Here is a 12844-nt window from a genome sequence, read left to right on the forward strand (position 1 = left end):
TTGATTCCAAGGCGTTACAATTTAAGATCACACCAAGTCGTACGTCTAAAATCTATACAAATGATTGTACCGAGATATCTTCGATAGAAAGCGATGAACAGCCACAAATAGTGACATGGGACCGCTGTCAGCCGTACAATTGGACACTGTGTCAATATTGTACAGGTCGCATAATAGCCCAAGATTTGGATGTGGGTACGTAGACTGGTGAGTTGTTTACATGTACAATCCTGCTGCGGGTTTACTGACTGATATAAATACCCATATAGCAGCTATTATTAATAGGTTTTACAAGAAGAGATAAGGTACAAACTTTGTCGTACGTACGTCAATCTAGCTTACTTTTAGCAATATTTCCTTTTATTTTTCCAAAAAAAAATGCAATAAACGTATTCAATACATAATTTGCTGCTTGTAAACATGAAAAAACAAACCAAACCACACCAACCACGGCCAAGTACAGGTACGTAAAAAATACATTGTGAAAACATTAGGTGCACTTGGGGCGTTTCGGCCCATGATTAAAATCGCCGAGGCATACATAACGAGAGAATGTTTGAACGCTTGCGAATACTTTCCAAGTCCCGACCAGCGGTTGAGGGTGCACCTGCTCATGTTTATTGCTAAGACTGAGCCACTTGAACGCTGTTTGTTTAGGAGAGCCTGACCCACTTAGAATACACGAATAATATTCGATTTATAATCGATATATACGAGTAATCAAGATGGGTAATGCATATTTTATGAGTGGTTATATTTGCTACTGCTTCCTTGATTTTGCGTATATTTAAATTTTTTAAGATGCTGGCGTTCCGCGCGTAACTTCTACCGCAGTGAATGAAAATTCTCATGGAAGTGAGTTTACCATACACAAAAATCGTATCACAAAATCCATGTCGCAAGTTTCGCATTAATAATGTTGGTAAAGATTCAGGTATGATGTAGTTTCTTAGTGGTGATATAACTCACTTAATAATTAATATAATTTACTTATATACTTTCTAAACCAAATATATTTTGGCTTGCGTGACAAATTCTATTGAATATTGGTCCGGTTTAAGTGAATTAAAGTCTTAATTTTCACATGGAATCATAGCACAATAAAGCATCTTCCACATATCCCCCAACAATACCCAAATCACTGACAGTGACGTCTCTATAATTAGATCGATCTTATTTCGTGCTGCAATCGCAAACTTCGCAAATTAAATAATATTTTGTACCGTGATTGGACGGACACATGCTAATGCAAGAAGTTTTTAATTAAAACCGTCCGCCGTTAAGAGGCTACGTAATGGCTGATCCTCAGTAGGGACCGATATTGGGTACAGGGAAATCCGTAGCACAAACATATTTAGGTCCGGTGCGTGGTGTTCGTTGAAGCTAATCACCGAGCGGGTAAAGATGCCTATGTACACATTGCCTTATACCCCTTTCTTATTGTTATTAATTCCGATATGCATTGTGTTCATAGAGGCTTTGGTTTCCCTAGCCAGTTGTAAATAAGAATAGCATGCAGAATTGTATAGTATTCTGATGAAATTATTTAAAAAGATTTCGAAGAACTCGTTATTTGCACTTAAAGAAAAAAGAATAAAAGAGAGAGTAAAGTGTACTCATAAACGCGAGCAACGTATGCAACTATTATTTTCACATTACAAAATAATACCGCTATATTAGAGTAAAATATGTAAACTTTCAGTCGACTTTGTTCTTAAATATGCGTTATATTTTTGCAGATGCTCGGGACTGCGATGAGAACAGCTCAGACAAGGTAAGTAGATAACTTTAAAACCGTTTGAACAAAAAAAACGACGTCCATATCCACTTCAGTCTCCCCAAACGCAATACAAACTTCGACGTCGACTTTATGGCCTCTGTGACCGCTAAATTCGCCGAGGAAAAGTGCAAGCTTGTTTACTCATATATCAGTGGAATTACAGCGACATTTCTTTGTGATAAGCCCATTCCCCCGCTGCCAATAAAGTGATTAAGTCGCAAATCGGTTCGACGCCGCCTTTGCTCTCTCGGTGATATATTGACGTCGCGATACTCGTTTTGCTCTACACATGTGGGAGTTTATCTTTATCTGAAACAAATAGTATTTAGGGCAGTGAGTTAGAAAATGATTATTATACGAAATAAAGTTAGAGAAAACACCCAGACATCAGTTTACATGTATGAATAAATATACTCGATAGATAATATTGACAGTTACAAATTTTGCAATTTGGAATCGTATATAAATCACGAACACTTACCTTAGTTACATTTGATTATAGACAAATGAGTCACATTAGTTTATTCGAATAATACGTTCGCTATTATAACAGAACAACAGAGCTCTATTACAAATAAATTGCCGATCGAAATCGGTCCGTGTTATAAATTTCATACGTGCTGAGAAATGACATACGGTATTATTTATTACGGCGTGTTTTTTCGGGGAAAATACAAAGAAGACATTGTGATGTAATTGAGCTACGTTATATAGGGGCACGCTACACGCTTCACGACGATTTTCCGTGTTAAAAGAGAACGTCAACGTTTTGCTGACATATGACAACTAAATTTTGCCTTGATGTCTTTATAATATCAAGTTTAGCATTAAAAAGTTTATTTTCTAAAAAATGCTTGTTTTAGCTTCTAATGTGCATCCATTTTGTTTTTAGAAATCTATATAGCTCACGCTATTTCATATATAAGTATTGTTACCCCCATCAATGATTTCACAAAATTTATAACCAATTATAATTAAAGCAGTCTATACTTTAAAAGTATCTTTAACAGATCGTTTTTTTATTTCATATATGTTAGGATAATTTTCTTTTTATGTGATAGGAATCACATAAAAAGAAAATTACCTGTTTAACAAATGAATCAAAACGTTCCCTAACCGAACGCCATATAAACAAAAATATCAATAGAACCAAATTAAATACAATCGTACTTGTAAGCCTGTAGCAAATCACTTCAGCCAATGAACATTAACATCTGTCAACTAGTAATTTAGCAGTTACGAAGCCCCGTGTTTACATCGCTTCCGTTTTCATCGCGACATTAACGGGCGGCGCTATTAACCCTACAAATGACACTAAAATGAAATCTATTCATTTCCTCGCAGGAGTCAATCGTGGAACTGATATTGTTCAATTTCACGCAATCCGAACATTAATGCCGAATATACATGTGTTATAGATAAACAAATGTTTGAGTGCATATTTAAGCTGTTATTTATAGTGAATGTAGGGGTATTAGAAGCTGACTAAAAACTAAAACCTTCTAACTGAAAAATATTATGTTTTAATAGGATTGCACAAGTTTTTTATAAATTAGCTACTTGGTTTAATATACCACACCCCCCAAAGAATATCGGCGTGCAATAGTAGCATGCGAATGTTTCAGTGTTAACGATTTTGTACGATTAGTGGAGAAATCAGAGGCCCGTTTCCTTTTCCTCACCCTTCCAAGTGCATTGCTATATTTCTGTCGTCAATATTTTCCTCATCCCTTATCCCTTAAAAGAGAGCATCGCATTTGTTGAGGCCATACTTCTGGAAATGTTTATATACGTTGGTGATTTTCTACCATTAAGCGAACCACCAGCCCGACTTCCTACTCTAACATTTAGACTTGGACACTTTTTTAAGCTAGTAACATTTGTCTTTAACAGCTATTAGGATAATATGAAGTTATAAATCCATCCAAGTGATTAAATCCATTTAAATCTAATGACCTTGAAAAACAAAAGCATGATGATATTCCAGTGTCCGTTTAAATTAAATGAATTAATTTTTATTTTCCAATGATTTTTGCTCAAAGCAACCATTGCCCCAACATATTGCAACAAATCGCGTCATTTTAATCAATGTCGTATCGCAGATAACTGCTATATCAAACGTGTATGAAGCTGAATGGGTTAATTTGTTACTGTGATGTTTATCGGAGTTCGTTCGACCTAGCTTTGTCTATGTATTGATAAAATTTCAGTATGACAACGAATATGACAATGAAGGATGTGTATAAATGTTATATTATCTTATCTTGCAATAATTTAAGTAAATTTGTTTTGATTAATTCTAATATCGTAATTCCATAATGAGCCACTCGGCCACCTATGATCCTACCATAGCAATTGAATGTTCTGCTCCTTCGGTTTGTGTGTAAAGGCGCAGACGTGAATGCCATCTCGCGATCGCGATTTTTTCCATTCTATCTATCTACAAATGGTATCTAAGACAAAAATGTTTCGTACAAATGTGGTCATGATGTGGTAATCTTAAGTATTTTTTTTTTGTACCCTCCACGTCCACTCTTAAATATTTAAACTCTAAAGCCTAATCGCCTACTAGTTAATAATTAATATTCATTGGGTGTCCTTGACTAGTACGTCGCTTTTATTAGCAATACCTCAGTGACAATCTCATTAATGTCTTAGCCAAGATTGATATGATGGCGCTCGTTAGCCCTATTGTAACCGCACATCGATTAACAATTAGACGATTACAATAACTTTAAGACAAATTTTGAACAAGGTACGGAATATGACAGTCATCTGAAACTCATCGTGCATTAAATATAGACATTTATATCATTATAGCCAATTTAAATTATACCAACTTTTTATTTAATTCAGAATACTCTGCTTCGTAGTGAAAAATGCCCTTTAACTGTGTAAGTTATGTAATTTGGAACGTAATGAAATAAATAATGATTTAAACACATATGACTTGATCCTTTTATCTATGCTTCGACATTTCATGGAAATAAACCCTCAAAAAGCTATTTATTATATTCATATACACCACAAGCTACCTTTTAATTTCTAGTAATAAGAAAATGAGATAAATTGGAATTAAACGTCACAAATTGCTCGCCAAATAACACGTCTACTGGTATAATTTTCCACTTGGTTATAAAGTAAAACGCTAAAACCGTAACGATATGGTATTATCAAAAAAATTGGCTTTATTATCAAAGAATTCGTCTTCGGTAACTATCTTGATCAAATAAAAAATTAATGAGACGAGGGTGGACGTTACGTGGACAAATTGGCCCAATCGGTCAACGATACTTCGAAGGGTATTTATGGTTTGTAGAAAAAAATTCTAAATAAAAATATATGTTCTTACAAATTAATATAACTGTAACACATATATGAAGATACGTTTATTCTTATAAAACAAAACTTTACCTTTAAAATACGACTCTTCTACGAAAATACGAGTCTTTAAAGGAATGATTCGATCGTAACAAACCATAGAAAACATTAACATAATAAAAATCTATATAAAATCTCCCGAATAAAACTACTGTGTATCAAATACGATCAACTAATAAAGTAATTATATTCAGAATCGATCTATTTCCTATTTACAATCAATACAAAACAGCCCTCGGTAAAATATTGAGTATATTTTAAGTTAATAATACGAATTCAATTAACTTTATATAATCACTCTGAAGGAAATTATTCATCTCTGAGATTTTATAAAACTCGCCGTCACGCTCCAGCAGTCAAAAACAATACTTATTCAAATGAAACAAAAAGCAATTAACGAAGGAGATATCCCTCCGTCCTTAGAGGATACAAGAGGAGAGATTATTGAAAAAATAATTAATAAATATTTATGGCGCGCCACCTGAGGAACGACACGGCCGGGATTCGGATTTTATCCAGTACTTGAGAGCACATCTGCAGCGTTACAGGGAAAAGCGGTTTATTACAAATGCAAAATTTTCCATTCATATTCAAAATTTTATATCCCAATGTGGCCGGGAGTGAGCTAATTTATTCCGGGGGAATCCAAGGAGACATTCCAGCACCTCTCGTCTTGGGGAGGATTAGGGAAGGGTTGAGCGTTACGAAATTGACAGGTGCCTGTCAAAAATTACAATTAATAATTGAGACCGCGGTGCACTGCGTGACTGTAAATGCAAGGCGGTTTCCTCTTTGTGTAACGCTATGATCTTGTCATATTGTCTTTTTTAAAGTCTTGTCACGATTCCTCTAATTTCAAAACAAACTGCACTCATACAAAATTTTGTTGTTTCTTTTGAACTCAACATTCAATATTGTTTTACCAGTTCATAGGGATTCATTAACAAACTTTTTGCTATATTTACTGTCGTATCCTTCTATATAATTTTCAAAGAAGGCATAAAGTTTCATATTATATGCAATTAATTGAGTCATCATGTTAGTCCACACTATTTTCGTAGAGATAATTAATGTTATCGCAACTAGACGTCTATAAGACCCCACAAATCGTAAAAATGCAAATAAAATCACAATGACTAATTACGTCACTGTTCCGAGCTGTCCATTATGATGGACAGAAAACATCGGGGAGGAGCGATTACGCGGTTTATAGCCCGGATAGCGATTAATGGCGGTAATCCAGTGTTTTACTGCACTCCACTGCTTGCCAATATACATACTGCACACATAAGTGGGGCATTAGCGATTTTTTCATATGTAGTTGTGAAAAGTTTCTTAAATCTGAAGTAATACCTCGAGTTACTAAAAATGTTATTAATATTATTTAAGCCAAGACTTCTTTATGAGTATTCTAAAGTAAAGATACAACATCGTATTATATTTGATTAATTACAAAAATTATATACTACAACCAATATCAACCTGGTAATAAACCAGCACCCGAAGATCCAATGTCAGTGCTACTCTAAAATTTCCTAACTGTACCTAGAGCAAAATGCCACAAGTACTATTTGGGAATTATTTCACGACTGACAATTTTTATAATGACCTCCGAGCAAAAGGTCGCTGATATTTGTGGACACTAATTTTAGTGACCTTTTGACCTGTATAATTTTTTCACTGGGACGATATTAATGCCGATTTATTATATTTTTACTATGGATTTTTTTTTGGCCTTTGGAGCAACGCATACCGCATACACCACTTCATTCTTCAATTCATCCTGACGCCGATCCCAAACCAATAGCTATTATTCATCCACAATACGTCACATCGCTACAATCTCTGCATCCGATGCGTTCAGTTTAACAAATGATCCCACTCCATCATAGGTCAATGAAAGTCCGATACCTACACTGGAGGCCGATAGCCATTTGTCAACAAGCTTTTATGACTGCTCGTAATATCTCCATGTAGGTGGAATAAAAATACGTATTTGGTACAGCCAAACGATTTAAAATGCACTTTAATTCATTCGGACAGTTGCAATGTTTCAGTAAAATGACGTCACATCAGATGATACTTTATTAATGTTGCCAAATTGAGAAACGTAAAAATAGTACATAAATGCATGTTTAGATTAAGCTCAATTCGCTTGTACACTACACCTATTTCTAACAAATTTTTATACTGAATACTTTTAGAAACTAACAGGATATCTATTCCTACATGATTGGATATTGGCTCAGCTGCTAATCTTTATGAGAATTGTTATAATCTTGATAATCGAGATTTTAAGTGAAAAAAAATGATCATGTAATTTTATTTATTCAAGTAAGGATTTATAATAAAAGTCCCAAACCATGAAAGCAAACATATTTATTCACACAAGTAGCTATGTAAATGTAATCCAAGTAGTATGTTCAAATCAAATTCACATATATTCGTCACAATAAATCAATGATAACGGATATGATATTAGGTGCCAGCTTATCAACTGTTATTAATGATCATAATTTTTCACAGATACCTACAACTGCCTGCTGCTTTGTGCACATGACTCACCTGATGCATACGAATATTCTATTGGTATTTCGAAAATTGCATATGTTTATTATTTTAAGGAACGCATATTTTTTATTACTTTCTATTTATTTTCATAATATTTGCACCGTGAAAAAAATGGATAATACGGTACTATGATGGTTTTCTGAGCATTTTGTATGATTTTGTATGCTCTTATTTTGTCCGTATAAAATTACTAATACTATGCTTATATTCAGTCATTAGCGCTCGCGCATCGCTCGCAATTTTCATAATCCGTACGTCCCCCTTCAATTTCACTCGTTCAATTCCATCACGGAATTTTCATAGCGTCTGCGTCGTAAATATTTTGTCCGATTAACCGTTCGTTCGACAGCCGCGAGGCGTAAGAAAATGTTAATTAACGAATCCATTGTTTTCCCGCCCGGCGGCTGCAAGATGGTGCCGCTTCCGATTCCGGCGGCCGCCTTCTTTATGTACGTTTCCCTTATTTTTACGTCAGACGGGTAGAGGTATTGTGGCGCGGCCGTGGCGCGCAATATAATGATTTTAATTTCCTCTAATCAAGCCTTCGGCGGAGCTTAAGAATTCTAATCATGTATACCGCAGCGCCACAGAGGCTGACAGAAACATCAGCACTTATTCTGATTGCGCCGAGTGTGGCGCTGAATAATTAATACGCCTTTATTTCGCGTTATACTGAATACTCTAACGAAACAAAAGCAGTGTCGTGTTAATTTATGAATTGTGACGGCTGAAATCAACTGGATTCGTTCTGCTTTTATATAACTGGATTAATTGAAATACAAGATGTCGTCATTGTTTGATGACACCATACTTCAGTACCATAAACGTTTATTTTTTTATTAAGCATTTGATTCTACACAGTGTTATATTGTCATATTAAATTCTCTATTCTTTCCTATTAAATTATTTTTCACTTTTATTTATTTACTATTAAACTTTCAACTTAAATTAATATTAAAGCTTTATACTAACATAACACTCGGCATTTATTGCATCGCATAGCAATAATTTCACTTGAGCATTTCACGCGGCCCACAGCCGACTATCGAGATTTACCTCTTTTGAGAGACTCCAAAAACTACACAGACCCGTGAACACAGAAAATACGATCGTTCCAATGTAAAACATGATAGCCATTATCAAAAATATCACGACGAGTAAAGTTTAATTATATGGGGTTGGGAGAACAACCCCTTCGTTCAATTCGCACTAACGACCACATTTCGGTCGTCTAAATCACGGCCACGCCACTTGCAATTAATTTTTTGACTATTAAACGTTCCAGTCAGATGACTGGAGGCACGCCATTCGAACAAATTTATATTTGAAAGAGAGAATAACATTGCCTTTATATCAAATCATGCCATAATATTGTCATAGTAATCAATAAAATAATCGTAAGTAAAACGTTAAATAAACTCACAAAAACCGACTTGTAATCTGGACAAAAATAAATCAACAAAATGTCAGGCCTGTATTTCGAAGTCGTTGCATTAAGAACAAATGTATTAAACAGAATATTAGGCATATACTGTTATTATGAAAGCATGCCTTATATTGTCAAGCAGCTATCAATATGTTTTCTCAAAAAAGATCTCCCACGAAACATCATGTCTATTTTAGTTAACCCTCGCTTCCACAGCAATAAAACTATGACGTTCGTTGGTAACCCACCGTTTTCCACTAACCACTAGGTGAAAAGAACAACACAATCGCACGTGAGCTTTTCAAATCCGCAGGGTTTGTACGCGGTCGAACACCGCACAATTAAGACAACCCTTCCTGGGAGCCTGGTTAGCATTCAAATCACTTGGTGAACGGAGGCATCACGTCCACACTCTTAACGCCGCGATATTAAGTGAGAAAACAGCCTCTACAACGTCGAGGATTTACTGAGTGTAAAATATAACATACAATTTACGTAAAATTATTAAATGTCCTCACGCTTTTAAGGTTTGTAGCGCTCTGCAATAAAATTTACTTAAAACTCGATGACATCATATGAATACCTTTTTTTTCGTTGACTAATAAGGGCTCATGAAATCAATGTCTTTACAACGCAGAAATTAAGCACACATGATTAACCGATGCATACACAAATAATGAAGTAGCTTACTTCGATTAATTATGACGAAACAAATCGGCTTCATATCCCCGACACACTTATAACCCTCGAATAAATAAGCAGCAATAAAATGCGAAAAACGATTACAGATCAATGAAGCGCACCTTCCCTCTTGGGACGCAAATAAAACCCAAGTACACACTTCAAATATGCTTTTCTTAATCGTTCTCATAAAACAAAGATCAGACCGCGATCCCCCGCGAGTGAAAATATAAAAATCACCCTCATTGCTCATACTCGCCGTCTATCAATGCGGATTTTTCCACAAATTGTTTCCAAACGAGACCCTCAAATCGATATTGTTTGCTCCAGAAGTAATCACAAAACGCATTGAAAATATACAAATGCTAATTCCGACCATTCCGCGCACCTCTTGGTATCGAGTTTTGTAAACTGCTCCATTGATTTTAAACAATTATGTTATAGATGTATCCATAAATTGTAAAACATTCACCTGGTTTCCTCATTTCCAGCTTATTTCTTAAATTATATCAATCATTACAAGTAAAAAATTTCTAAAACAATAATTGTAACAATAAACTGATGTCAAAATCAAATGCTGATGAAAGTTATGGCTGTATAATAAATTTCTAAACTAAAACTATCCTTACGTCACTAACAAAGCACCTACCAAGAATTACTTATTGTTCAGAAAACCTTATACCTAGAAGGTTGCACTACCGCTTTCAACAAAGTGTCACCCGCACAAGCCAGGGAATATTTTTAGCATCTTTAAGATTTTGCCCAAGGTATCGACTCAAGTTGAATTGGCTTAAAACCTCCCGGCGGATGTGTCATTGTAATTTACCGGGGGATGACGAACGACGCCCGGAGCTCGCGATTATACCGTAAGCCATTTTAATCTTAACTTAGTTAAAAATCTTGCGTCCGACATTAACATTAATCACTTTTGACAGCCTCTGTTATGGATATGCTGTAATTAGAGTATATAATGGCATTTTATTGTAATTAGTTGTATAGTGGATAATACTCGTATCACGGGATGCAGTTTGCAGGATATAGAATATTATTGATATATGTTATACCAATAATTACATTAAAAAATGTTATTATAGTCGCATGTCAAACTAATTCTCAACTTATCAAAAGTAATGCAATTTTTCAGACTTTATATCAGTACTAGCTGCGCCTCGCGGTTTCACCCGCGTAAGTCTGTATTCCGTAAGAATATCGGGATAAAAGTTGCCTATATGTTATTCCAGTTGTCCAGCTGTCTATGTACTAAATTTCATTGCAATCGGTTCAGTCATTTTTGCGTGAAAGAGCAACAAACACACACACATCCTTACAAACTTTCGCATCTATAATAATAGTAGGATTTTGTAACAACATTTTATGTTTTTTTTTTTTATGGATAACGTTGAATTATAACATCATATTAGGTACTTAGTTAAAAATAGAGAGATTTAATTACAGTATTACTTCCAAAACAAAGGAAAGTACCTTCATCAAGCATAAAATCTAAAGCTTAATTGAACGTCGACATTGAGAGATTTCAATTCAATTACTAAACCATATTTAACGAAATCCAATCCCCTTTTCCCTTGAGAAATAATATTATTTATTCACAAAAAATAATACAAAACGCGGTTGCGAAATGCGCTCTGTTGGTTTAGCGGAGATCACTCGATGTAAAAGTTGGAGGCGCACGACGGAGGCAGGAAGAAAACTTGGATAAGCGAAACCCTCTAAAAATGATTGATGCCTTCGCCTGCCGGGGTGATCGCTCAGCGCACCGTCGCTCAAGACTAAGCATTTTAAAACGAATAAACGTCGAACAGCCAATTTGAAAATGAACATCATTAGCGCTATATTCGTGGAGCCAACCTCGCCAATTCATTGTTGCACGATCGAATTTCAAATTTTTACTCGACCCCAGTTTTCCCGACTGCTCTGATCGATTCGAACATTTAATTCGAAATGCACAGAGTATACAAAGACAATCCACGTATTTGAATGTAGCCAATTTCCTCTCGTATCGGAGTATTGAACAATTGTTTGAAGACATGTTATTACGGGCGTTTAGCCTGGATGCTGGCATCGAGACGTTCGTTTCTAAGTCTTTGTTTCGAATATAACAATTAGGTAAACAATGGGCTGGTTGCAAACGGTGTTATCGCAGCTGATGGAAGCACAATGTGGTCGTGACAATACATGCGCAATATCTTTATGCTTCCTTTTGAAGGCCGATGCACTCGCTTGTTGAATCAGACTCTATTGCGGTTCGTTTAAGGTTACCATAGACTAATTAGACGGCAGACAATATGAAGTTACCTCAAATTATTAATCGATAGTATATTTATATGAGTTTCGCAGCTAATTTTGTTACGAAGTAATTATTCGATAATTCACTTACATATTTAGATAGGAATAGTTTATCTTATTTGTTAATACTTAATATTACCATCCATTCTAGACTTTTTACAAAGATTTGACTGACTTCAAATTCAACTTACAAAATCTGAAATATCTTAAGACTTCATACTTATATTTAAATCCCAAATCGGTTTTCACTTAACATACAGTGAGAGAAAATGTCGGAGAAATAGTAAAAGCTTATTCGTATAGATTCCACTTAATCGAAAAAGGAAAACATTTGGCTTCTTTTTACATTAATAATCATGTATTATACGTTATTCCTGTTTAGTCTATCTTTCGCTTATCTATGGTCATAGTGAGACACCTCGAAGGCGCCGCTTTGTTCTCACTTCCTCTTGCCTCCCGACGTCTCTTGCCGGTCGTTGAATGCACAATATATATTGCCCTTTCATATCTTATATATAAAATTCTCGTGTCACAATTTTAGTTACCGAACTCCTCCGAAACGGCTGGACCGATTCTTATAAAATTTTGTGTGCATATTGGGTATGTCAGAGAATCGGCCAACATCTATTTTTATTAACACGCTTTTATTAGCTTCACTTGTATGTTTGTATGTATGTAACTCACACCCGTTTTTCTCCCAC

This window comes from Zerene cesonia, chromosome 20 (genome assembly GCF_012273895.1).
Source record: "Zerene cesonia ecotype Mississippi chromosome 20, Zerene_cesonia_1.1, whole genome shotgun sequence".
NCBI lineage: Eukaryota > Metazoa > Arthropoda > Insecta > Lepidoptera > Pieridae > Zerene > Zerene cesonia.